General features: G+C 37.3%; 1 long non-coding RNA gene across 10 annotated transcripts in view; it reads right to left on the reverse strand.

The window, feature by feature from the left end:
* Window positions 1-2,149: 2,149 nt before the first annotated feature.
* Window positions 2,150-27,996, reverse strand: part of LOC111941205 (uncharacterized) — a 54,192-nt gene continuing 28,345 nt past the window's right edge. For 4 of the 10 annotated variants that reach the window (XR_015281072.1, XR_002869899.2, XR_015281079.1 and 1 more), the window contains 2 exons: window positions 6,016-6,082; window positions 2,150-3,307 (listed from right to left, as the gene is read on the reverse strand). This is a non-coding gene — a long non-coding RNA (uncharacterized LOC111941205). Of the gene's footprint in view, window positions 3,308-6,015; window positions 6,083-8,834; window positions 8,930-27,996 lie in introns of all 10 variants that reach the window. The other 6 variants (XR_015281075.1, XR_015281077.1, XR_015281076.1 and 3 more) reach the window with 3 other exon arrangements.

Consider the following 27,996-nt stretch of genomic DNA (forward strand, 5'->3'; position numbering starts at 1 on the left):
CAGTACATTCCATCACACACTGGTTCTCAAACACCCTGAAGGACTTTAGAAAGCAGCAATGTATAATGGGTTTTGCATAGATGTTTCGAAAAAAATACAGCATTCAGTTTGGTGTTCTTATCCGACAGTCTTTCATGAATGCTGCTTATAAAGATCTAAGAATGAGCACTTAGAAGTGTTTAAAAACATACCACAGTAGGATCTGCACAGATGATATGACAAAATAAACTTGTCTGGCTGAAAATGAGTCTATACAACATAAACTAACTCTTTTAATCCTCTTTCATTTTGGTTCTGAAGCTTGTCACCAAGGCATAGCCTTCTGTTTTAATTGAATTTCAAAGAAATTCGTTGAAAGAAACTCTAGTGAGAAAATCATTAGCACTACCTGCATTATTAGAAAATACATATTATTCCAGCCAATGTCAGTAGCACACACTAGGACACATTCTAAATAGGAAAGAACTAGTTAGAGAAATATTGTAGGGAAAAGCTCCTGCCAGACAGCTCTCTCTCACACAGACACCTCCCCTCATTTAAAATGTATGAAGATGAAGTGGTCCTTTTGTTTCCTGTCTTCAAGATGAGCCCTAATACCCTTGCCAAAAGCAAGCTAACATAGTGTAATTGTTTTACATATAAATTGCATGTCCAATCTGCTTAGTTTTCAAAGAACATTGATGAGACTACTTTGATACCTAACTGCCAAATGACAAAGTGCAGGGCACAGAGGCAGATGGGCATGATGTGAATTTTTAATCATGTTTCTCAGTCATTTTATAGAGTGTGGAATAGCAGGGGAAAGACATATCAGAGAAGAAATAATATTTTTAAGAACAAGATGGTTTTTATTTTCATTAAGAATAACTTAGAAGAACAAATAAGAAAAGAAACAATTCAGCACAAAGATCCTCTGAGGCATTTTAAATCTTTTATATTCCATATAGCTAAAAGGGTTTTTTGAAAGGTAACAAAATGGACAGAGAGAATGGACAGAAAGAACAAAGGCAACTTCCCTTTATTAACACAGACACTAGTCTTCATTCTGAGGGAAAAATAGCTTCAGAGTTTGATATTTACAGAAGACATTTGTAAATTGCTGACACCATAAGCTAGCATATAAAGTTATCATCCTTTAGCTTTATCAAGTTCATAGATACACCTTTACTCTTTGCACTCATCTCCTATTTTTCCTATCCATCTTATTTCATGTCATCTGTTTTCAGAAAGTAGAATCACATGGAAATATATAAGGAAAGCCATGAACAGTCAAATTCTCAAAATATATCCTTAGTGATGGTCAGCCAGTCCAGAAAGACACACAGCTTTCACCTTTGATCCATACACTTCATTCTGTTATCTGGAGCCAGAACAAAAAACTTAATTCTGTTTATCATGCCTGTCTGGGTTAATTTAGCACCTTCCCAGGTTAAACTCTTGTTCTCTAATAAGGTTCTTGAAGCTGTATAGTGCAGGGTTCAGGGAGTGTATTGCTTTTCTTGTACATGTAAAGCAAATTTCTTCAGTAGCTGCATGAATCCTGCTGGCTTTTCTGTAATGTATCTTTATCATACCCAGCCTCTGATGCCTCAAGGAGAAGCAGGGCATCCTGTAACACCTCCTTTAGATGTGAGTGAACACGTGTGAAGAACAACACTGTACGTGGGAAAGAATGTAAAGAAAAATCTGGCTGCACAAGATCATCAAAATGTCAATCTAAACCTCACTGTGAATTAAGAAAGGAAAGCAGAGGCATGGTTCTTTTGCTAAGACTTCCTTTCCTTTTTCTGATTATTGAAGCTACTGACATTCTTCTGTTAAATGGAAGCACATATATAATAGTTTCATATTTAATACATATCCTCTTCTATTCTCAAAATTAGTCAAAGGACATTAGCTCTCATGTTTCTTTCTTTTTCACAGATACTTTCCATCCACTATGCACACATGTATATTCCTGCTTAAAAGAGGCAGACATCAAGAAAATAAGGGCACAGACATTTCATGAAAAATATTCAAAGAGAAACTGACTCAGGGCATACATGCTCAGTTCTAAACTTACCATTCATTTTGCCATCTGAATACCAGTTGTGACTTTCCACTTGTGACAGCTTTGTTCTGTCCATGGAACAGGAACAACCACACATACTTTTCTGTGCAACACCAAGGCACATTTTATTTTAAGTGTTATCTTGTCCAAGTGCTTAACATTTAACTGCCTAGATATTTTCACTCTCACTAAGGCATTGCTTTCCATGTTGCAAGTACACCAATTCTGAACCATTTAACCAAATGTTTAAACACATGCTTAACTTAGTCACATTTATCTCTTTAGATATTGGTATTTTAGCTCTGACAGCAGGATTAGCAAGGGCTATTGAGTAATGATTTGCTGTTTAAAAATTACCAAATATGTACTTTTACTTGTATAAATGGTCTTTAACAAGGGCTTGCAGAAAACCTTAGAAGAAAGTACAAAAAATGTCTAATGTCTTTATAGTTTGTTGTTTTTTATTCTTGTTAAAGGAGAAATAGTAGTACAAAAAAAACCAAATCAGTATAAGGCATGAAATATTCTGCTTCAGAGTAACTCGCGTGCACAGAATGTATCCAGCTAGAGAAGTCCCACAGCCTATTAGCAGTAACATAGATTTTGCATTTACTAAAACCTGTCTGACCCTGTGAAAAGACAGCAAGGAGAAAAGGAGAACAAACCAGCAACAGCCATAGCCTGAACTTCACGTGAGCATTATTGATCTTATTGACTGGGTCACTGAAGTGCTGCTGTACATTTAGTAGGGAGAACAACAGAAAATTACATTAATTCAAATTGTTAAATCAATATTTAACAGTATAGTTAGTGGCAGTTGACCTTCACTGCACCTTTAATAAAACAATAGTGAACTAGAACTGCAAGAGTCATAGGCAAACTAGTAATATAAATTACTGTGTGAAATATGTGTTTTAAGGGCCTGTACAAATGTAGAAATTTTCATGTGAGTGTAGATATTCCTTGTAGCTCCTTAGTTTCTTGTTGCAAGTAAAAGGCTCTTGTCACCATGTTGTGTTACACATTGTGTTAAACGGTCACTCAGATAACCACTGAGAAAAATCCTAATATTTCACTGCCACATGTCTTTTGTGATACATTTGTGGACCTTGAGAAGAAGAATAAAAACAAAGAGTAACAACATTAAGGCAGGAGTGGGCCACTGGCCAGCTTGTTTTAACATACAGGGCATTCCTCTCTTAGATAAGTGAGCTGCATCCTGATCTGAGCCTCAGGGGTTCCTTCTGTGGGATGATTCTGGTGAGAAAAAAAAAATGAAGTTGCAATAATAGTTTTTTTATCAAGCTAGCACTACAAAAACACAGAGCAGCAAAACAAACAAAAAGCAGATTTAGGTCGCTGCACTTGAATCTCTCAATAACATGTTTCCAGGACATATTTAAGCTGCTGCTGACTTGTCAAGTGAGATTTTTAAGGCATCCCCTACATAACCAGGATACCAGATGATAGTATGTGACAGACGATTCCAAAAAACATGGTGTCATTAACAGATTAATAGCGCTGGATTAATGATTAATACATCCAATTCATTAATCCATGCCATTTAAAATCATTAATAAAGCAAATCCTTTTCCCTGCCTAGTAACTTAGGTCCCTAAGATCGCTAGAGATCTAGGTTCAAATACTTCCTTTTTCATAGGCATCTTTCACTGCTAGAAAAGCACATCAGCTGTCTTATACTCAATTCTGTCTATCTATTAGAATGCTATTAATACTAAAACAGAGATAGTGAGGTTTCTTGAGGCCAGATATTTCATAGCCATAAACACAATTTAGCCTATTCAAAGGGAAACAAAAACACTCATTAGGCTTAAAAATCTTTGTTAGTCTGTGATCTCTAAGTGAGTAAAACTTAAAAAATAATTTCTTAAAATAATTTCTTCCCACAGATTGAAGCCTGAAAAGCTTGGTAGCACTTCATGTAGTATTATCCACTACACTTACCTAAGACAATCATTTTCATCATTCCCAGGTGTTTTTTGACTGGGGAGAGGAGAACATTAGGCCTTCTGGATGAGCTGTGAAAGGCCATGACCACCTGCATTTTTACTGCCTAGTGACTCAGTATCACAAGGTTCCTGTGCAACCTTTTACAAGCAGCTTTCCTCCCTACCATGTTTAATGCAATGCAAACAAAAGGTAATACACTTAAAAAAAGCATATAGAATGATAGTTCCTGATAGTTGTGTGCTAATAGATAGTTGACTGTTTCTAATCACAAAATATTATGTGATTAAATTAGATGGGTGTATGAAAATATCAGTACAACACCCAGTTCCTTGTCATGGGATACTTTCCATGCTAGAAGTCTTTTTTCTTTTTTTTTTTTCCAAAAATAATACAAAATTAAAAATAAAAAAAAAAAAAAGCAACCTAAATAAACACAAGGTAGGAAAAACACCCAACCTGTAATATTTATTCTAAATCACTTAATTCCAGAATTACAAGTGTTATTGTATGCAGATTTTCTTAACACATTTAACTTAAGTCACAGTACTACTAATAAAATTTTAGAAGTCACTGGTTAGCTAAATATTAGATTTGTAAAACTTGGCACACAAGTTAATGAGGAATTTTCTTTTATACTGGCATAGCTGTTAATATTTTGAAAGTATCCACTGTGGCCTAATTATTTTAACTAAATGCTTCCTTTCTTATTCATTATTTTTATCTGCATGGTTTGGGAAAGCTTTACATCTCCTTTGAAGATTTAAGTCAGAAATTCAGCAAGTAATGGAGGTATCATGTTTTCATAATGTCTGGGTTCAGGAGACCCTTGATAGATGGAGTTGCTGTGAATTAAGGAATAATAAGCTCCTCTGAAGTGAATTTTTAATTACTGCACTGCCTTAATGCAGCTCACTGGTGCCATGAATGTCATCCAGGATATATTTTCTAACAGTCCTTTTCCTTTAATGCACCTTTCTCTTAAAAACAGATAACATTTTGTTGTTACTAAAGCTGGGGTGGTGCAGGCATATCCCTAATGGCTACACTTGAATTATTACTTACTGTAAAACACCTAGGAGATTTAGACTTAGTGTATTTATTACTTAGATGACTTTGTTCAGGTGTTACTTCTCTTCTGATAACTGGATTTTAGACACCAAATATTTACTTTCCTTTTATTTCCTCTCCCAAAATAACATCTTCTAGTCAAAGAATATGTTTAAATAACATTAGGAAAATGGGCTACTCTTTGCCAAAAGGACTTCAACCATTTTTGATTCTGTCATTGAAGGCAAATTCCTATTTATAACTGCCAAAAAATTTCAAATCAAACTGATGCAATCCCCAAAACATCCCACACATGACACACTTTGACTTTCATTTAACGTAAGTTGTACAGTTCTTTTACTGCAATACTGATGTCATAGTAAAGAATGTGCTTAAGGCAAAGTTATTTAAAGATTCTTAGTAGCAAGCAATAATTAATACGTCCTGTCAATTTTATGATTCCTCAGCTGCATACCATGCTCAATACACTCTCAAGTGACCTGTTTTTGTCTTTTCATGTCTATAATTTCCCAACACAAATGTTTTATCCATTCAAATGAAGTTCCATAAATCACAGTGACGTCTTTTTAAATGAATGTACTAGAAGAAAAAAGTAACATGGTAGCTGGAAGTGTCTTGTTTGACAGCTTTTCTGGGTACAATGTAAACCTCAGTTGGTTTGATAAGAGAACTGTATTTGGAATTGTTATTTGGATGAGAATGAGTTCTTTTCAATTGTCATTGGAGTGCTACACTGGATTTGCACAAGGCCTGATTATATTTAGTATCTGCTCATATAGCCATGCTTAATCAGCATTGCTTCATCAGCACACAAAGATTGTCTTTTTGCCTCTATTTCTTCTAAGATATTCCTTAGACTTCTTATTATTGGAACACTTCTTAATTACTTACTATACTTCAGTTTAAAAATAAGCATGAAATCATACCTATAATACTCACAGGTCTCCAGATGTTTCCTAACATCCCATCTCGCTGTAGAGTTTGTTCTTCAACCTGCAATAAATGTCTGCAATTGATATTCCATTTCTGAAAGACTCTTCACTGGAAGAAGCCATGATAACTTCTGAGGTGCACAGGATCTTGGTAAATTTATGAAATTATGATCAAAACTACAGAATCACAGAATGTCAAGTGGTTGGAATGGACCATAGAGACCATATCATTTCAACCCCCTGCCAAGGCCAGGCACACCTCCCACTAGATCAGATTTCTCAAAGCCTTATTCAACCTAGCTTTGAACACTGCCACCGATGGGGGATCCGCAACTTCCCCAGGCAACCTGTTCCAATGCATCACCTCACTCACAGTGACAAATTTCTTCCTCACAACCAGCCTAAATTTTCTGTCTTCCAGTTTGTACCCATTACTCCTTGTCCTATCACTAATATTGCCTCAAGTTTCCTGTACAATTTCTCTGTATTCTTCCCACAACATCTGTTCTTGTTTCCACTTCCTGAAAGCTTCTTGGTTTTGCTCCATTTGCTCAGCAGCTCCTTATCTGTCCATGGAGACCTCTTGGCACCTTTTCCAGATTTCCTCCTTGTTGAGCTTTATAAATCCTGAGCTTGGAGGAAGTGATCCTGAAGATTCAGCCAGCATTATTGGGTCCCTCTCCCCTCCAGGGCTTTATCTCATGGAACTCTCCCAGGCAGGTCTTTGAAGAGGTCAGAATCTGCTCTCCTGCAGTCCACGGCAGTGAGCTTGCTCTATGCCCTCCTCATTGCTCTGAGGATCTCAAATTCTACCATCTTGTGCTCACTGCAGCCAAGTCTGCCTTGGAGCACTACATTCCCCACCAGCTCCTTTCCTTGTGGAAAGCATGGCACCTCTCCTTGTTGGCTCCTCAATCATTTTTCTAAGGGATTTGTCACTGACATATCAGAGGAGCCACTGGGATTGCTTGTGCCCTGCCGTGTTGTCCCTCCATCAGACAATCCAGGTGATTGAAAGCCTCCATGAGGACCAGTGCTTGCAAGCGTGATGCTACTCCTGTCTGCCTGTAGAGCACTTCATCCACACCTGATCAGGAGGTCTGCAGCAGATCCACATCACAATATCCCCTGCCCACTCTTTAATCTTGACCCACAAGCTCTAAGCTGGCTCCTTATCCTTCCCCAGGCAGTCCCATACTCTCCAGCTGGTCATCAACGCCCATCCTCATCTCCCTAGTGTGTCTTTCCTAAAAAGCCTGAAACCTTCCATTCCAATGGTCTAGTTGTAGGAGCCTATAGTGGTTTAGATTCACCAATCCGAGTTTCCCAAATGCACCAAATAATGTGATAGGTTTTAGCACCAGCTAAAATCACCAGAGCACATATTCATTTCTTGCTATGAGACATGGATTAGGAGAAGGGCAAAAAACAGGCTTAAAACTTAAAAGGAATAAAAAAACTTTAACAGGACTACAAGAATAAGAAACCAGAATAAAATCTCCAGAAACCTTTCCTCCCCCCACCCAGCTTGTCCTTTCCCAACCAATAGCATAGAGATGAAATTTGGGATGTTAAAATAGTGCAAACTATGCAATAGTCTTTCATCAGTCCTTGTAGGGAGAGGAGTTTTCTCTTGTCGTGCCATGGAGAGTTCTCCACAAGAAAGTTGTCTCGTGGCTTTTCTTTTCAAAGAATAGCAGCCACCTGGGCACAAATTCTGCCATCGTGCCATCTCCTCCCATTTTCACAGCCCTGCTAGAGGTGTGTCCATGGGCCATGAGCTTAAGGGGTATTATTTTAAGGACGAGTTATTCAAAGGCAGAGGTTGTCTCCATCTGTCTCTCTGATCATCTCTGGGAACAGAAGTTTTCTTCTCTCCCTGGGGGTAAAGGGTCTTCATCACCCTCATCTCTTTCTCTCTGTTCAAGCAAATTCTCCAAGTATAAACACATATAACCCAGTTTGGTTCAGGTACAGACGTCATGTTTAGTATAAGCACAACAGTTTCCAGGATCCATGTCTTATCTAAATTACTAGCACATATAACTGCCTTAATGTACATGTGGGTGGTAAAATACACACACATATATGTAAAGTAAATATTACCCCTTCTTCATATGCAAACAAAGTGCCAGCCAGCAAGGAAGTAAATGTGAATTTGTTTTATTAGACTTCAGGAGAAGAAATTGTCCAGCTCTGGTGAAAATATAGATTATAGATTTTAATTATTATTCTAGTGGAGTCACTTTCATTTGCAATTACACATTTCATTTTGCAATTTAATAAATCATCACAGTGGGAGATAAATCAGCAGACATTCATGCTTCAGCCTGAAATTTCTGATGTCATTTGCATAAAAGACAACTATTCCGAGAAAACACACTCCTGGTTACGTTTTCACATAGTGGAAATAACTGCAAAAGCTAAAGATATCTAACAGGGACAGATTTATTTAAAAGAAAAGTCATACTGTCAATATTTAAATACGGAAACTTCATGATAATAGTGTGATCTTATATAGCTCAAATGGAGAATACCTTCTTACTGAAACTCATGATCTTAAATGTTTTCTGTGATATATATCAACATAGCACTCTTTTTTCTTATAAAAAAGTCCACTCATTGAAGTCATCATTTTACTAGCACTAATGCTAGGCATCCATAATAAAAATAATAGAAAAATTACAAGTTTAACTAACCAGAGTTATAATCATGCATAGTATGTGGCCACATAAATGAGCCACATTTTGTCAATGAACTAGAGAAAAGAAATGTTTTTGTACATCTTCACTCTTATAAAAATAATTACTTACATTTCTGTATTTTTTCTTCAGGATTAGAAAATACAGCCACAGAGGAAACTATAACCTTCATAGCAATGAAGCTCCTTCCAGCTTTTTACTCCAGGCTGGAAATCAAACAGCTAGTTGATGTTATAATGTGACATGCTATAAAATGTTTATTTAACTCCAGACAAAAAGATGTTGACACTGTTTGAACTTACACTTCTTCCTGATCTTTATGTACTTCCTCATCTTTATTTTAATTAAACATTAGAGAGCTTTCAAATAAACTGTTTTTTCAACACAAATACATGCAAATAAATTCTCAGGAAAGTGCATACTCTTACTGGAACAGTACTTTTATTTCAGGAATTTAATATAGGAATTGAAAGCTTCTTTCTCCATAAGATTTGTTTTTCTACCTAAAAATACCTCCAAGAGTATCATAAGCTGTATTGTTTCTTTGCTTGACATGCAGTTAAACCAGAAATGTTTCCAGTTTGGAGGAAGGTTGTGACATCTGAGGTCTCTAGCTTGACCCACGAAAAACAAACCTAAAAATAATTTTTGTGCCTGTGATAGGAAAGGAAAAAAAAAAAACCAGTACTGAAATTCTCTGGTAGCATAAGAGCACAAGTTCCATGTATTAAGAGTTTTGCAATAGGAAGCATTAAGTCGAGATTTTACAGGGGAAAAAAAGAAATAGAGAGAGAGAAAAGTAATAAGGTCTTCTCAATTGTTACAATAGCTTTGACGGTTTTTCATTTATGTTTGAAGACTGAGAAAGATTTCACAAATTAGAGATGACCCTGCATATTTTTAAAACTAGGAGAGTATCAAGACAAGAAGCAAGAGATGAATACAACTAGGTTGCAGAGTCTTTTCACCAAGAAAACAAATTTTAAGGTCCTACGGATTAAACGGTTCAAAATACTGCAGATTAAAACAATGTGAATATTCCACTGAACCGGGGGAAAAAGAGTGAAAGCAAACTAGAAGATTTATTTATAAATACCAGATCAGCCTCAGACATGGGAGAAATACTTAGGTTATTTAGAGTACCAAGAACACTTTTTATTCCAAAACAAGCTGAAAGCTGTTTCTTTATAACATGAAACACATAAGCAGAGGATATGCATTAATCATAGAGAAAAAGCAAAAATAAAGTAGGAGCTATGTAAAAAGAAATGCATAAGTGCAAAACTAGAGAGATGAACAAAAATAATATCTTGAGCCAGCGTAAAGAACATGAAAAATGCCCTGCCTACTAGACCACGTGGCCCCTGTGTCAATGTGCTAAAGCTTGCAGTAAAGGGGAAAAAAAATGACATTCTGAAAGCAAAACAGCATCTGAGAGGAAAGTTTCTACACTTATGACTGCAATGCAATGCAAAATAGCACAAAGAAATGGTTTCTAGAATTCAGACTACTATCAGATGCAAGGACAAGGAAGCAATAGGCAAACAGCTGAACGGCAAGCAGTCAGTGGGGCACAAGTAAAACCATGAGGCTAAAAAAGTGCTACAGAAGAGGGGAGGAAAGAAAAAATTATTCAGTCTTACATATGCAACATAAGGATAATGCAAATCCTATGCAAAATTCTGCTGAGGAAAGGAAACGCTAAATTTTTAGGCAGGACAAGGACATAAACAACACAATACATGAGCAGACATTGAGGCATGTCTGCTCTCACTGAGCACATTCTACCAGGGCCCATAGTGTCCACGGGGATCTCTGCAAAGGTGGTACAGATTATTATGACAGATCTGCAGGACCACAGTATCTTGCCCATAAGCACACTAAACCAGATAAAGACACTAAGCAATACAGCATGCAAATCACTGATTCCTTCTAAGATAGGAGAGTAATGGAAAGACCAAACAGAAAAAGAAGGAATTATGGGCAGTTTCTCTTATGTCATTTGGGACAAAGAAATATATAGAAATACGGGAATGAGAGTAATGGACAAATTAGTCAGTATTTGAAAGGTTAAGAACACACATTTTTAAGACAGTTTCTAGTCACAAAAGAGTGCTCCAAAGAAATCTTCTGGTAATGGTCTGAAAATGTAATGTTCTCACTTCCCAAGGTTGCACAGTAAGCAGTGCCAGAGATAAACATTACTCTTTTTACCTAAAATTATCATTTTGGATCTAAAATGGTTCTACAGCAGGCCAAGAGGACCTGCACCACCTCAGAAAACAGAAAACAGAGATAAAGCAAATGAACTGAACTAGTTCCATCACTTCAGAGAGAGCAAAAACAAAGCAAAACAAAAATAAATAAAATTAAACAAACTAAAATTCAATGACTATTTGCATCTAATATTCTAAGAAGCTACTGAATGTTCTAAACTATCCAAAATCATCAAGTGCATAAACTGTCACTGTTTTTGCACTGAAGTTCTTGAGTTACAGAATCTTTTTTGAAATTATTTTAAGCTGATTAGGGATAGACAACTAGCTCTGGCTGGATTTGACTTTCAAGTCAAGCCTACTACAGACATTTGCCAAACATGACCAAAGATATTCAGCATACAGTTGTGACATGTTCCAGGAAACACAGCAAAAGTAGCAAAAGCCAAATGTTTCTTGGAAATTGAGAGCATTCCCAGTTTCAGGGAGAGGGGAAGGGAGTACTTCATTGACTGACAGGCTTGTCAAGGCTCTGCACGCCAGAATAGCACAGCAAATGAGTAAAACAGAAATACAAATCTGCTTCTCAGCCATTAAACACACAATCCCACATTTTAACTTGCAACTTATTAAATCAAAATATGAAGCCAGTAGGGATCTACAGAGCTTGCTATGATAAAATACTGCTGATCTGATTTCAAGCTGATTTGAAAGTGTTTAGGCACCCAGAGCATTCAGAAACTGATTCATGGGACAGGAGCAGGGCAACACCAGGTGATGTGGTTGCAGCCTTTGACACAAACAAATGATATTAACCATGTGCTAACCACTAACCACTACCTCAGAGGCAAAGACTTAACTGAGATGAACATATATGTTCCCTGTATTATGTTCCCTATATTGCTTCTGCTGTGAGTGTAACAGTGATTGCCTGAGACCAGGGTTGATCATGACCACCTTTATCACCCCCATAGCAAAAGCACTCCAAACATCACAACAGAGGCTTCATTCAGATTTTGAGGAAGACGGTGACCTGCAGATGTTCTGCATAAACCTAAGACAAATGTTTGCAACACTTTAGAAACTGAGTGTTTTTGAAAACAGATGGCTGTTTGCTAGCAGTATGTTTATACCCCATAGACAGGAATTCAGTCATCTCACTCTATCACATCACCACAGCCAGCCAAAAGCCAAAGCTTTTGAGTCAGCAGCTAGAATTTTAACCTTCTAACAGCTGCATGCAGCAAATAAATGTGTCAAGCCAGCCTTGAAAAAAATAACTACACATGTAGTCTGATTCAAAGTCTCAATAAAACTTTCAGTGCCAAGATACATGCCTGGATATATGCATCAGGACACAAATCAACTGTCCAGAGAGGTTGTGGACTCCTTCTCACCAGAAATATAAGAACTGTCAGGATAAAGTCCTGTGCCATGTGCTCTGGGGTGGCCCTGCGTGAGAAGGAGGTTGGCCTGACCCACTCTGTGCTACTATGAAACAGTGTGGACTGAAATGGTGACAAAAAGTCTTCCAGGGATCCCATGAGGAAAAAAAACCATTTTCTGAAGATAAATTATGTTCTGGAAAAGAGCTGCATATGTGGAACAGAAAACTTTCATGGAGTATGATTTGTTTAGGCTTCAGGTTAAGTGAATGGGTACATATTATTCCAAAACCATAAATATATCCACTCATTATGAATATTTGCATCCATTAAATACATCAAGAATAAGCAACCCAGAGAAGGCATCTGCATTAGTAAGTAGACAGCATCAATTAAGACATCCTTAAAAACACTACATATACACCCAAAAAACCACAAACAAACAAAACAAATAAACAAAAAAGGTAAGAAAAAAAGCTATTTTAAAAAAAGTCTAATATCAAATAACCCACAAACCCCTTCATTCAATGTTAAGATAAAAGGAAAATATTTCAGATTTGGAGGAGAAAAGGTTAGTTGCCAAATAGAGGAGTGAGGTTTTTTGCTAAGTTTAAAAGAATGAGGATGGTGATGTTAAGGCAAGTTTTATTATAATGAGAAGGTACAATACATGTAAGCAAGGTGCAGTAGCTGCATCTAGTTGTGTTCTGTTGTGTAAAGAGAAGAAAAGAGATGTTACAATAATCAGCAACCGGACAATAAGGGCATGCAGTGCAAAGGACCTTAAAATATTAGTACTTGAAGGATGTACTTAAAAACCAGAACTGCTCAGCTGGGTTTGTACATTCCTTTTACTCTTCAACTGTGACCACATTTGCCTTAGGATCACTGCTCCTGAATCAGAGAATCAGAGAATCATAGAATAACCCGTGCTGAAGGGACTTCGAAGGATCATCAAATCCAACTCCTGCTTGAAGGCAAACATGTTTTGACTTTCAATACAGCTGCTACAAAAAACTGCACTGAACCTTCCAAGCCAATCTACTCATAACCAGTTCATAGCAAGGAAGGACGTTAAAAATGTGAACTTAAAAAATGGCATAAATTAGTGAAAAAAGATAATCCAATGTTTTCTGCGGGATTTTAAAGCACAGAGTAAGCACAGAGATTTGTCTCCTTCTATGCACAGATGTCAGCATATGAAGACCTTGTTTTATGGAGAAGCTCATCCAGCAGCAATTTGTTCCTTTTTTAATACTTCTAAATAGTACACTTTTTTTGTTTTATCTGAAGTATATAGTTAATTTTATAAAAATTATGCCCCTGAATTCTGAAACACCAGTTTTAGAGATTTTGCTGGTAGAGCTTTTTATTTTACAAGTAAAAATTAATTAAGGCTCAGGTTCTTTAAGATATGTTTTGTGTTTTTGAAAAAAATGTTTCCTTTACATAGAGCCTGAATTTTAAACTCTTTCAGTTTAAAACCATTATTGCTACAGGCCCTATTAAAAAGTCTGTCCCCATCTTTATTATAAGGCCCCTTTATGGAAAGGTCAGGTGGACACCTTTGGCCAAAAACCTATTTACTTCTTCCAAGAAATAATTTCAGTCATGCTTTCAAGGTTTTCCCTAAAGATTGATAATTAAAAATATTTTTAGGATGACAGGTAAAAGTTGCATGTTAACCATGAACCAAGGAACATGAACTGTCAATCAAAGCAGTATTATGAAAGTGCTGTATTTGAGATGTGAGAAGGACATGCAGACATGTTACATTATTTGATTGTAATCTACATCCATGACACAATACTGACATTACAGGGAGGATCTGATCTGAATGAGGGTTGTTCAGTTTTTCTTGTCTGTTTGACATGCATGCACCACATATTAAACCTACTCATTTTTCATCATGATGTCATCACATTTTCAATTTTTTAATGTATTCAAGTCAATTTAAAAAGTGAATTTTTATGTATGTTTATTTGCACTTCTGTTGTTACGGTCTGAGGAGATATGAGAAAAATATTTTTTAGTATATGCAGCTTTAGGTAATCTTGGTATTTTTTTAAAATCGACAAAAAAATCCCAACACTTTTTAGCAGCTTACTTTTTTTCCCTAGGAAGGGCACATAAATACAAAAAACACAAGGGCTTCAATTACACAAGAAAACACAGAATCAATATAGTCAAACATTACTGGATGGAAAATATTTTAAAAAATGTAAAATACTTCCAGGGATCAATAACCTAGAATACAGAAAGTTTTGATAGTTCTGGTGCATGGTGCATAGTCTAGACATACAGAATACAGCACTGGCATCAAAACAATTGATTTGAGCTTAATAAGAAGACTAATTTGCTCCACACTCAATTAGTAGAAGCATTAAAAAAAAACCAACAGAATCCACACTTCCATGTAATTTATTCCTCATTTTAATTTCTAAGATTTCTAGTGTACCTAGTAATAAAAATTTGAAGTGGATAAGGCAGTAATTAGTTTTTGTATGGATTTTCTTTATCTAACAGTGTTAGGAAGCTACATTCCCTTTCCAGCACATGGGATACTACAGATTATGTTTAAGGTGTACAATGGGAGGAAAATGATCATTGTATGCCTGATATAAACAAAAGATCCTCCTCATAGTTTTACAGAACATAAAAAACTGCAGTACAGCATGGCAGACTTTAGTCTGGCAGAGGGAGCAACAAATGAATCCAGGATTTTTATGCTAATAATTATTGGTTTCCAGCAACAGAATCCCAGAATTACCTCACTGGCAGTAATAATAAACTGTGTATTTAGTCCTTGTTTATGTTTATGGCAGAATTTTACTTTTAAAGCAATGTAAAAGAAAACATATGCCTCATCACATTAGTCTGTCTTGCTGTTTAACATCATCTGTAATGATCTTTTGAGAATCTGACTGAAAGCCTGGAGTTTCTCTACATGATGTCCCTTGGAAAACATCACAGAATTCCTGCCGTGTAAAATTAGGCCTAATCTTAATTATCTTGCTGTCTGTTTCCTGAGCTTAATTAACTTTTATGAGTGCTTTTCTACATTGCAATGAGTACTAAACCTATTTCATCTTATTCAGCATTTCATAATTTCTTTTCAAGAAAACAAAAAGCTCTTCACAGTCCTAATGGTTATAGCAAAAGTTAAGGTATGAAATCTGAAAGAGAGTTGTAGCAAAAAATTTAAGAACATTCAGCCATGCATACAAATAGAAGTGCAGAAATCTGCAAATGTTGTGAGATAATCCATTCCATCCTCTAAATGAACTGACTTTAAATATTTAATTATCTTGTTAAGTAAATCCAGATTATAATATTCAAATCCTATTCATTACAGGTCATGAGGCTGTTTTATGTGAACAACAAATTGTCTACAGTCCACACAGCTCAAATAATTTTGCTCAAATAATTTTAGAATAATATAGCAGCTAATTTGCATGGTCAAGCCTTCTCCCTTAGTGCTTATTCAAATTTTCATATAATGTGGACTCTTTTATCACAAGACAGAGCAACCCAAAGAAGACCGAGCATGTATTGTAGCATGTCACTTTCCTACTGCTTGAATTCCACTTTGCTTCTCTCAGATTATAAAAATCATCTCTATTCTTCAGGGAAAGAAACAAAGGCTGTTTACTGTGGGGTTTTTGCCCATTCATGAGACAAAAGAGCAATTTTATTTAAACTTGCTTTCTAAAAATCCAGTAGGTTTATCCTAATTAAAAGAATATTTTCTTTCAAGATCAGACAATATCCATTAGCCCTTACAGTGCATTTATTACAGATTACTCTCTTCACCTCTACCATGCCCACAAGAAGCCAGGGTGATTTTGTCTCTAGTTATGATCAGGTACTCTGGGAATGACTGGCTGATAGGCAGGTATTCAGGTAAGCTGCTTTTTGATAATATCAAAGGCAGAACAGACAAGTGAAAAACTAGTAAGAGGATACCAGGCATCCTCTATTTGAAAGTCCAAGGGCTACTGGATTTTACAGCAAATTTGTTTGACTTCTCAGTCACTAGTCTAATGCTGTCACTAGTCAAATGTCAGCATCAAAGATAGATTCAGATACTTAAAACAACCAATAACAGAGAAAAAATAAGCGGCATCCATCCAGAAAACAGGGAAAATCTAAATTATGTTTTGCATTTCCACTTTTCCCATGGTGGGCACGAACAACAACAAAAAAGCTTAGCAATAACTTCATCAAAGTGAGAAAGAAAGTTTGACTATCAAAAGTAACTAACTTAAAATTAGCTCATGATGGGGCAATCACTCTGTGCACTTCGTTATCTCCTCTTCTACCCTGGACGTGTTTTTTAGTGTCAGTTTTCAGAAGGAGGATGCAACAAGGATATCTGGATGTGCTGGAACTATTCATAATTTCTCCTTCAGCAGCAGGGAGAGAAATTAAGCACAAACATCATAACTCCATGCTGTCACACAGGACGCACACTGTAGATCATCAGTACAGCACACAAGTGTGCAAGTGCACAGCTGCAACATCTCACCTACTCCTTGAACTTCACATTAATGCTTTCCTATACAGTAGCAGGTCTTCTATCATTCTTTATAAGAAACTAGTAAACTGAGTTACAGACCAGAATGCTTGCAAAAGTAGGTCAAAAAAGAGTCTTAATACAACCCATTATAATAAACAACAAAATAAATAAAAAAAAACAAACCTCTTAGACTTCTGCTAAAGTAGGTTTTATTTATATTTTCCACATTAGGTTCCACTAACATTAATACTCATACAATGGGTGACTTCAGTCTATATCATCACTAATTTCCCCATTTTCTCCCTCCTCCAAAACACCACAAAAGATGTGAAGAAGGGCAAGGGCTACTTAACAGAACCAAAGGGCAATCCCAGCTGAGCAAAATCAGCATCAGAAGCAAGAAAACCAGGCTCCCAGGACTGGCACCAACACACCCAACTCTGACACCTGGGCAGTGTATGCAAAAGGAAGGCCCACCAGGAAAGGAAGCAAGCAATTACTTTCTCCTTCTTGTGGGGCAGCCCCAGAGCTGAAGCTAAAACCAGTTTTGAGCAACATGTTATGCCTATGTCACTAGTCCATGGCAAATGGGCAGTTTTGACATTTGGGCTAAAAATTTAGGAAGGTTGGCCATTTTACTTTTCAAGATTCAAGCACAGGGTAAACTGGAGGAGTTTCATCTGATTGCTTTGGAAATGGAAGTGCCTTTTCCTTCAAGGCAAATCCCTCTTAAGATCCAGAGCCCAGAGCAACTTACTGGTCACCAGTTCTAAAAAGTTCTGTTAAACCAGGGCTGCTCACCTTGCTGTGAATCCTATTGTGTCGATACGGAAACACCAAAACTTCAACCTTTAGGGCAGCAGAAAGGATTTATTATTTACAGTGACAAGCTGGAGGTGAAAGGTTCAGCATATGAAGCTCAAAAGAAAAAGCAACAATCTTCTCCTTAAGAGTTCTAAGATTTGGCTCACAGTTTCACCATCTTGTGGACTTGTAAATTGTTTTCAGCTCACAGAACAATTGTATTAATTTCCACTAAACTGGACAGTACTTTAATTAAAAGATCAAGCATAATGTTGCTCATTTCCTACCCTTCTAACACTAGTGTAATGGTGTAAGAAACCACTACCTAGGCAAAAGGTCCATAAACCTATTACCTTACTGAATCTATTGTCCTTTGACGTGAGCAACCCGCTCTTTAATTCAGTTCTCATTGACAGATACAGACAAACATATCCGTATGTAAACATTCTCAGTGCCTATTTTAAAAATATGAGGGAGGAAAATATGTATATCCCTATCTATTTTGAAATGAAAGGTCTGAATAACCAGAAAAAGTCAATGCAAATATTCATATTTTCATTCAATTACAGAGACCAACAGGCAAATAAATGAAGTGGAAGAAAGAATCATAGATGTTCAACAGGCTGCTTTTGCTCAGAGACAAAAAGTGGCTTCATGTTAGAAGTGAGAATGTGAGTTTCACACCCATGCATGCTCATGTACAAAGCAGTATGTAATTTTCTGCTGTTTCTCTGTATGAAGCAGGTGATTAAGAGTGAACAGATTGAGAGACAACTGTCATGTAGGCTAAGTGTTAAAAGAAAGCCAGTTCATGTTATCCCAACTGCACCACCATAACACTTTCAGCTACTACTTGCTTGCTAAAATGAAGCAAAATGAACAACTAGAGAAACAAACAAGAACTGAAATAAACTCTCATAGGTAACCCTTGGTAACGGCAACTCAAAGATCTTTTAACTAAAAAAAGTTTCTAGCAAGTTAGAAAAAATCTGCTCATGTCTCAAAATGCAGGGAGTTTCCAGGCTTGTCTCATGATTACTAGAAAATATATTAGAGTTTTATTTGATCTAGATGAATGGGAAAAAGAATAATCCCTACAGCTGCTGAAGCCACTTACAGCTTATTGATAGGTTCAACTGAGCTACTCCCGTGTTTTCCCTGCCTTGCTTAATGTATATCCTGGCAGTCAGCAGACGTATTACAGAAGGTAGGGGAAAAGCCAATACACTGCTAAAGAAAAACATACATCAGCACTTCGGCCAACCTTTCTTCTGTGCTTTCGCTTTTTCCCCAGTGTGTGTCCTGACCTTTTTCTAGTTAGGTCTTTACGAAAGCTATCATTCAAATTAATATGAATTAAACATATTAACATATGCACACACTTTGCTGCTCTAGCAGTTCATGGCTTTCTTCCTTTATTTTAAGGGGGTTTGAGATTAAGTTTCCTAGAAGCCACAGAAGCACTCCTTGACACAAACATGAACATAATGCACAAACACATCCATGCATAATACATATAATACTCCAATGTCCATTCCTTGATTCTTCCCTTCCCACCTTGCTTCAACTGCTGCACAAGTGAGTAACATTACAGATTTCAATATGTTTTTGCTTACAGCATTTTCATGTAAAGATATTCCTAAGGTTCCACCAGAAATTAAAATATTTCCAAAACAGTACAGTTATTAGAAGGACATATTTCTATGAAATAAGCATTCTCTCTGAATTCTAACACCTGTGGGTTTTTTAAGATGGCTTTGTATCCAGATCCTGTGAATAAAGGGCAAAGTGGCTGATATAATCAAAGGCAAGATCATCTTTAAACGTAGTCAAGATAAACATGTATGTTTTTATATACACATAAATATGTTGATATCTGTATATAACCTCATTATATTAAAAGATAGTGCTGTCTTTAATTTATATCGATTGGTTTGCATTTAGTAGATAGCAAGATCAGAGGGGCTTCTATGACTCATGTCTTAATACTTTTTTCTCAGCCCTGTATCTTCATTTGACTTTCATAGCAATAAGGACGGGTTAACTACATCTTGGTCTGGCAGAGGGCTGGGCTTTCCAAACGCTGTAAATTATACTCTTGCACTTGATACAAGTGGCTGAATTCAAAATCATGAAGAAGTAAAGACCTGAATATCCCATTTTTTTTTTTTTTTTTGATTGTTTGTGTGGAATTTGCAAGAAAAATGAATACTTATTTTTCTGTCCTTCTTACCTGCACAGTAATAACAAGATAGATAGTTTAAAGAATAACACCCTTTAAATAGTTTTTAAAAAAACAAGGAAATAATTCAGTCATATATTTCCTCTTTTGCAGTGCAATATTCTTTTGTATTCTGCTAAAACAGATCTGACATTGGGCCCTGAAAGAATGAAAGGACAATTATATTATGTAGAGAATAAACACAACAGTATAGAACACTACTATATTATTTGATACCTGTTGGATGTGAAATCTAGAATAATATATCTTCTTTTTCAGAAAAACCACAAATAAAAAGTGTAGTTTTATAATATCACAAATGTGCGCACTTCATTTGCATCCAAGTTATGGAACAGGCCAAGTAACCAAAAAGTGCTAAATAATACAAGTGGAAAACAAGACAGGTGGACACAGAACAAATTTCATATCAGTTTGGCCTGCAAGGTCAGAATTCACAGTGCTTTCTGCGAGCATTAGCAGTGTCACCCAGGCACAAATATGATGATAATGTGCAATTTCCATGTTTAACAGTAGAACAGAGCAGGATATAGGCTAGTTCTTCCCAAACAAAGGGGGAACATTTAAATACAAGACAGAAACTCTGTTTGGAAGTGACAGAGAATAATGGTGGAAAGTGAATTAGATGAGGATAAAAAAAAAATAAAAAACAACAACAAAAAGAACCATTTCTTGTTCCTAGGAAGCAAAGCATAGGGAAAAATCAATAGCCTTCAGGTAAGCAGACTTCTATAACCTTATGGTTGCTGAGGTCTAGTGGGATGGATGTCTAGATAAGAGAAGGGAATGAGGAGGGAATGAGGAGGGAATGAGGAGAGCTGGTGACCTTTAAAGGGCATGGGTACAAGTTATCACAGTACAGTGGAAAGACAAGTAAGACTTGGGAAACACTGACTTGGTTATTTCAGTTTTTCAGTGATTTCAAAATGAGAACCCAGAGTAGAAATAAGTTTATATTATTTTTTATTTCCACTAGTAATTTTAAAAAGATGAGAAGAAAATATAGAAAGGCCAATCTTTGAAGAGTTAAGGAGCGATTAAGCTTATTTAGTAAGTAATTCAATACAAAGACAAGCACCAAAAGAGCTGGCTTCATATACAGTGAAGAGGACACATCGCTTTGCAATTCTCAGTGACTGACATATTCAATACCAGTTTGCCTCCTTCCTCACTTGGGATGCAATCAGTGTTTAACGTGACCAGTCCAAGTGACAGAAAGGTAAAATCTCCAGCAGGGCAAAGAGCTTGTTGGATGTTTTGAAGCTGGCAGTGCTGCTGAAATGCACTACTGCATAGACTGAGGGCAGTGCCTCCGTGAATGGTGCAGCCAACCTAACAGCACACTCAAGCTGAGGGCAGAGGAGAGGAATCTGCCTCCTTGCAGATTATTGGCCCATCTTAAACGTCCTAAAACAAGTGTTTGCATAAGGCCAAAGGAAGCAACTCAAGAACAAGTCAGCAGTTATGCTTCAGATTTCATAGAAGATCTGGACAAGCTCTGAAAACTGACAAGATGACAGAAAAAAAACTTGGTAACAACTTTTAAACAGGGGAAAAAAGGGTAGTATTTAGGAATCTGAGTCCTGAGCCTACTTCTGATTTCTAGAAAAAAGATTTGTAGAAAAAAAGAAGAAGAAAGCTCAAGCACCACAGAGGTGCAAATAGCACCAATTTACACTTCTCTTCCTTTCAGGGCATAGATCCCCCTGAATGGGGAGTAAAGTGCTAGTGCCTTGACTTTAAGGTTTGATTACAAAGCCATTCCAGATTGTTTTCTTTTAAGAGTTAAGAAAGCAAGTTAAGAAAAAGCAGCATGTAAGTCAAGCTAAACAGCAGAAGTATCAGCAGGTTAGTGACAAGCTGGATCAGGGTATGGAGTAAGGTTTTACAAGAGTCTATCCCAAGCCCAAAACTATTCAGTATTTCTTGACCAACCTGGATGAAAGAAATAGGTATGGTTACAAAATTTATTACAGGTAATATCATAAGGATCAGAGTAACAATTCCAATCATAGTTAATTCAATTCTTACTAATTTCAACATAAATTAGGCACTGTTTAATAACAGCAAATGCAAAGCTCTACATTTAGAGGTAATCATTCACTGCATAAGAAAACACGTTACTCCATGCATAGCTGCACTGCAGAATGATATCTAGGAGTTAACCAGTGTATTTTGTGATCCAAGACGAAATGCATAATTGGAATAGGTTTTGTCAACCAAGTGAACTTCTTCAATCATTTAAGTGACTGAGTTGCCCTCAGCTAGAGAGTCATGCCCAGTTCTGGGCACTCATTCAAGAAAGATGTGAACCAGCTGGAAAAGGCAGTATAATAATCAATCTAGAATACTCAGTCTAGAAGGATGAAGAAGAAAGTAGAAGGATGAAGAAGAAAGTAGCCAAAAAACCCCAAACGTACGTCAGAAGAAACAGATCCCATTGTCAACAGAAAATAGTGATTCTAGAGGTCTATAGCTCTACTTACATGCCAACAAAAAAGTCTTAACATCTAAGACTTTTAGAAATGTAAGACAGTGCATAGAACCCTTCCAATTTGACAGCAGACTGGAAACTTCTCTATGGTAGACAGTTAGTAACAGGATCACTCTGATCCTCTAATTATATTCAAAATAAAATAATCAAGTAAAAAGAGTTGGAATTTGGAATAGAGGTAAGTAGCTGTCCTATAGAAAGTTTTATGTAAATGATTTTCATTTAATTTTGTTTGGTTGGCATGGCAAGGTTTTGGTAACAGGTTTCTGAGAGAGGCTGCTATGAGCTCCACACAACTCCAGAGAACCAGCTCCAGCTTGCTGTGAGACACTGAACCACTGGCCAAGGCCAACAGATGCAATGGTGGCACCACTGCAATGAAGCAGTGAAAAAGAGGTAAAACTGCTCCTCAACAGCAGCTGGGAAAGTCAATTGAGAAGATGTGACAGAAACAACCTTGCAGCCACCAAGGTCAGTGCAGGAGTGAGAGGATATGCTCCAGGTGACAGAGTATTGATTTCTCAAGACTATGGTGAGTCAGACTGCACTCCTGCAGCCCCTGGAAGTTCATGGTGGAGAAGAGATCCACCTGCAGCCCCTGGAGGAGCCCAAGTGAGAGCAGTTAGATGTCTAAAGAGGCTGTGACGCCATGGGAAACCAGCACTGGAGCAGGGTCCTGGCAGCACCTGTGATCCCATGGGGAAAGGAGCTCATGCTGGAGCAGGTTTGCTGGCAGGACTTGTGGCCCAGTGGAGCAGTCTGTTCCTAAAGGACTACACCATGTGGATAGGGACCCACAATGGAGCAGCAGTTAATGAAGAGCTGCAACCTGTGGGTAGGACCTACATTGGAAAAGTTCATGGATGTTCACAGGTCCTCCTGTGGGACAGACCCCATACCAGAGGAAGGGAAAAGTGTGAGGAGTCCTCCCCCTGCAGAGCAAGGAGCAGCTGAGACAACTCTGATGAACTGCAGTCACCATTTCCTGTAGCTCTATACCACTGGAGAGGAAAAGGTAGAGAGAATTGAGACTAAAATTAAGCCCAGGGAAAAGGTAGTATTGTGGGGGAGGTGTTTTACAATTCACTTTTTATTTCTCATTACTCTACTGATTTGCTTGGCAAGAATTTATATAAATTTCCTCAAGTCACTTTTGTCTGTGATCGTAATTGCTGAGTGATATCTCCTTATCTGATATTCTTATCTGAACCCATAAGCCTTTTATTACTTTTTCTCTGCCTTGTTCAACTGATACGGGGATTGATAGAGCTGCTTGGTGGAAATCTGGTATCCAGTCAGAATCAAAAACACCACAACAGTAAAAATGTCTCATACTGCAGGGAGCCCTCTTTTCCTTTCTCATCCTCAGTGACTGCTCCATCCAAACTGTGTTTGCTCACCTTTAAATCTCAGTAGATTCCAATTTATGGCACATATTCTTTGCAAATTAGATACTACCTCTGTTTTCTGGAAGTGAATCATGAAAAGGAAGAAGGACATGATGCAGTTCCATGTTAGCATTTGTGAACTTTGCCACTGGAAGACAGGATTAAAACAGAAGACACCTGATCAGTGTTCAGTGCCTCACTTAAAGCTCCACATCACTTGAAGCACAACAACGCTCTCTCATGCCAAGCCATTATCTTTGCTAGAAGTCTATGTATTGTCCATGGTAGTATTTCTCACTTAGGCAGACTATTCAAATGTGATACCAGAAACGCAGCAGTAGATGGCATAATTACACTGTGATGTGGGGGAAATTTCACATTCTCTCTTCTCTTTGTCCAAGTCAAGGAGACCAAATATCAAAAAAATTAAAAATGCTCTATACCCAAAACATTTCGTTCTCCAGCTGAGGAGTTATGAAGGTGGCTGATCAACTGTAAGAGCATAAACAACATAGAGGAAACTGGAACTGTGTTTTCTTCTAAGAAAGTTGAGCTGTAGGCCCAAATTCCAGTGATAGTGGTCAGAATCAAGCTGGAATTCATTGTTCATCCTCCTTTCCTTAAACTGAAAGCCATAAAAGTTTCAGAAAAGAAGTCCATTGAGTTTTTGTGTAGTTATGTAGATAATGTGGTTAACATTATTCACTCTTGCTTTAAGACTGTTTTCTTCCATATAGATTTTGAAGGAAGGTAGGTTGGATGTTACAGCTTTGGTGTTTTTTAAGGAATCATAAATCCATTTTGAATTAACTATTTATCAGAATTTTTTCCTTGGACTTCACAGCTATCATAGGTATTCAAAAATTTTATGTGAAGTTATATTAAGTTACAGTAAAATCCCTCACTGCATTTCAGGCTATGATTTCAAAGTGATAAGTAGATATTAAGGCATGTGGAAAATTACAATGTAAACAACCTACTATAACAGCTTCTGAGCCACAGGCAACAGTAAAACTAAATTTTTGCTACCAGTAGGGGTTAGCAGTACCTTAAAGATAACTGAACTGCATGGTGCCTGTTTCCTTCATCCTTAAGAATGTTTCAAGATGATTGCTGTCTTGCAATATACTTTGATTTCTCCAGAATGCAGAATAAACCACCAAGTAGATGTCAGTATTATCTTGCTCATATATGGCTCTCCTTCACTGACTCACAATCTCAGAAGGGATCAAAACTTGTACAGGAATTACTCACAAAAAGCTGTAGCATCAATGTAGCTTGTAGTCCTAATATATGACATAGCACCTGGAGTGCTCCAGAGACAACACCAATCTGTGTTAGAAACCCAGATTCCCTCCTCGGGTTCACCTATGTCCCCTTTTTTCAGCTATCTTTACTGCTGCCTTTCCTCATTTAGAGGAATAACACAGATAGACATACGATCTAGAAACTTTTCTATAATTCATGCATAAATTTTGAAGACTGTGGGCTAATATGAAATTCCTACAGACAGGTTAGGCAGAGAGAAATATCAGCACCTCCTCCCTATTTCATTATCTATCCTATCTCTTGCAAGCAAGAATAATTGCACTCAGAATTTGGGTTCTCTTCCAAAATGTGGCACACTGGGTACACACACTTTTCCTATCCCAGAAGAGACTGCTGCAGTCTTCAAGTGTCATGCTGCACTAAGATGTTTACACTAAGTGGTTTTTCCCCTTTGCTCCCTTACTGGTTTTGTGATGTTGGTACCTTTCCCTCATCCCACCCCTTCAGTCTTATCCCACTGGCTGTAATTCTACTCTCCCCCTCCCCTTTCCCCCTGTTTAAAAGTCCCTGTGACTTCTCCTTCAGTCTCTTTTTTCCCTGGAGTTCGTTCCAAGAAAAACTGGGACAGTGTCCCAGAATAAAGACCCTCCTTCATCTTTTGCCTTTGTCCCTCATCAGACCCTCCTCCCCCCCGCTGGACTGGAAGCTAGACAGATGATTCCCAGGGCTGGGAGTAGAGGTTTACAACATTCAAGGGGTTCCTCTGTCTTCTGGAAGAGCCTTTTATAGCATCTTTACACAAAAATACCCACAACAGTGGAAAGAGTTGAATACCCTTATCTAAGACTTCACAAGGCGGGAACTTTGGCAAGTTTTAATTGCCAATTAAAACTTGGCAAAACAAAATATTCTTCCAGTTCCCCATACCTATTCAGGGTGTTTGTTTATATCAGTGATAGAAGCAAAGAGGCTTAGGTGGAGAAGTTTTTTCTACCTTGTGCACAGCAGTAGCCTTAATTACATAATCAAATTTCTTTCTGCAAGATCTGAGTGGCTTGGGATGCTGATGCTCATTGAATAGAAAGTACTCAGCACAGACTCACATTTTAGTATATTCCTCACACTCTATTCTGAATACTGACCCTGACAGGTCAGCTTGTTAGACCCTGGTGCAAAATTATCAAGGTTGTGGGTACAGTCCCTGTATGGGCCAAGAGTGAGGCCTGATGATTCTCATAGGTCCCTTCCAATACAATATTCTGTGCTTTTGTAACCTACTAATTTCTGTGTGAAAGTCAAGTGTTCATCACTCATCACATGGTCTTGGTATGCTCCTCCAAATACTCCACAAGGTAAAGGAGCATTATGATTCCTTTGCTTTTACTGATGATAAATGAAAGCATGGAAGTGGAAGTTAACATTATGATGGCAAACTCTTTCAAGTCAGCATAACATGATTTTTCAAGTTTTCAGGTCAGAATTTCCATTTACTAAAGATTAATTGTGAAATCTCAACATTGTGTGAACTGGGATGCTCAGGTTTAGAAGTAACATGCAAATAACTAATGAGGGTTTTGGCTTGGAGCTCTGGTTTTTTGAGTCATTCTGTTTGGTTTGTTTGCAGGAGTCTGGTTTAACGAGTGACCTATGAAAATTTCAGTAAGACTGTTCAATGAAAATTAAATTCTCAAGTACAAGTTTCATCTGTCTTAGTTTTAAGACCTCTCTTCTCTACATCAGTCATCAAATACTCATGTCTGCATATCATTAAATCTCCATAAACCTTTGAAAGGTTTGATCTCATACTCCAAATGTTTATTACTATTTTCTTGTTAACATCACTACTGTTCAGTATACTGTGCAAGCATATTGACTCTTCAAAAGACTGTAGGAGAAGCATCCTCTGAGAGACTGTCCATTTACTTACATATGAAGATGTGCTATATCTTGCTGGAAATCATAGTATTCCCAAATCATCTTTTAAGAATGCTTGGGAATAATTCACCTACCCTCTTATGGTACTTTATAGTAAAAGCCTTTATGTTACATTTTAGAAACTATTAAATTTAATAGCTCCCCTGAACTTGTCTCCCAGCCTCAAACTATTTCAAATGCATATATCAAAGCAGACTAAATTCATTAATTATACTCAAACAACTGAGGGCTTGATGACAGTAAACAGTACTACTGCTGCCAGAGGAAAACTTTTCAATATGGAATGATTGCAAGGGACTCCAGACCTTGCAGATTCTATTCTTACGCTCAAGGCACCTTTCAAGGATTTAATTGATTTTTAAACAAAGAAACCTGCTTTGGAAAAAATGTTTAACAACAGAAATGTATTGTGTGTTTCTGTCTTTTGTCTTCTACCCCTGCAGCTTACCCTGGAAGATGAAAGAAGTTTCCTAAATTAAAAAAAAAATCATAATTAAGCTCGTTTCTCACAATTATTTCTCCTTTGCAGGAAATGGAAACCAGGCAAGTTTTATTCCTCACATAATGAGGAGTCTATGGTCTTCTCCCACAGTCTTGCAGTATTCTCTCTTGGAGAATCCATTCCAGTTACTGGGATTTTCTGCTGGTTTTTGGGGGGCTTTGGTTTCATTTTTGGGGTTTTTTTAAGAACTGAAGCCACCTATTTTTTATTTATTTCTGTTACTGCCCTGGCTGAGTTCTTTACCATAGGCAGATGTTCTCAGGCTGTGTCTTATAAGTGTTCTCTGAAAGTTGTCAGGCACATTTACATATTTATCTAGTAACAGGTGTTATCTTGCCTAGGGTTTTTTAATGTAGCATCTGTCCTAATTCCCTACTTGATCATAAGAGTTAAGTCCTGCTTGCCTCACAGGATATAAAATTGTTCTCTGGAAACATATAAACTTTTGTGTCAGTGGATTCCCACAATATTACTAAAACTACTGTTCTGTCAGGACACTTGACAATGCACAGCTGCATTGTC

Source organism: Cyanistes caeruleus, chromosome Z, assembly GCF_971803275.1.
Source record: "Cyanistes caeruleus chromosome Z, bCyaCae1.hap1.1, whole genome shotgun sequence".
Lineage (NCBI taxonomy): Eukaryota > Metazoa > Chordata > Aves > Passeriformes > Paridae > Cyanistes > Cyanistes caeruleus.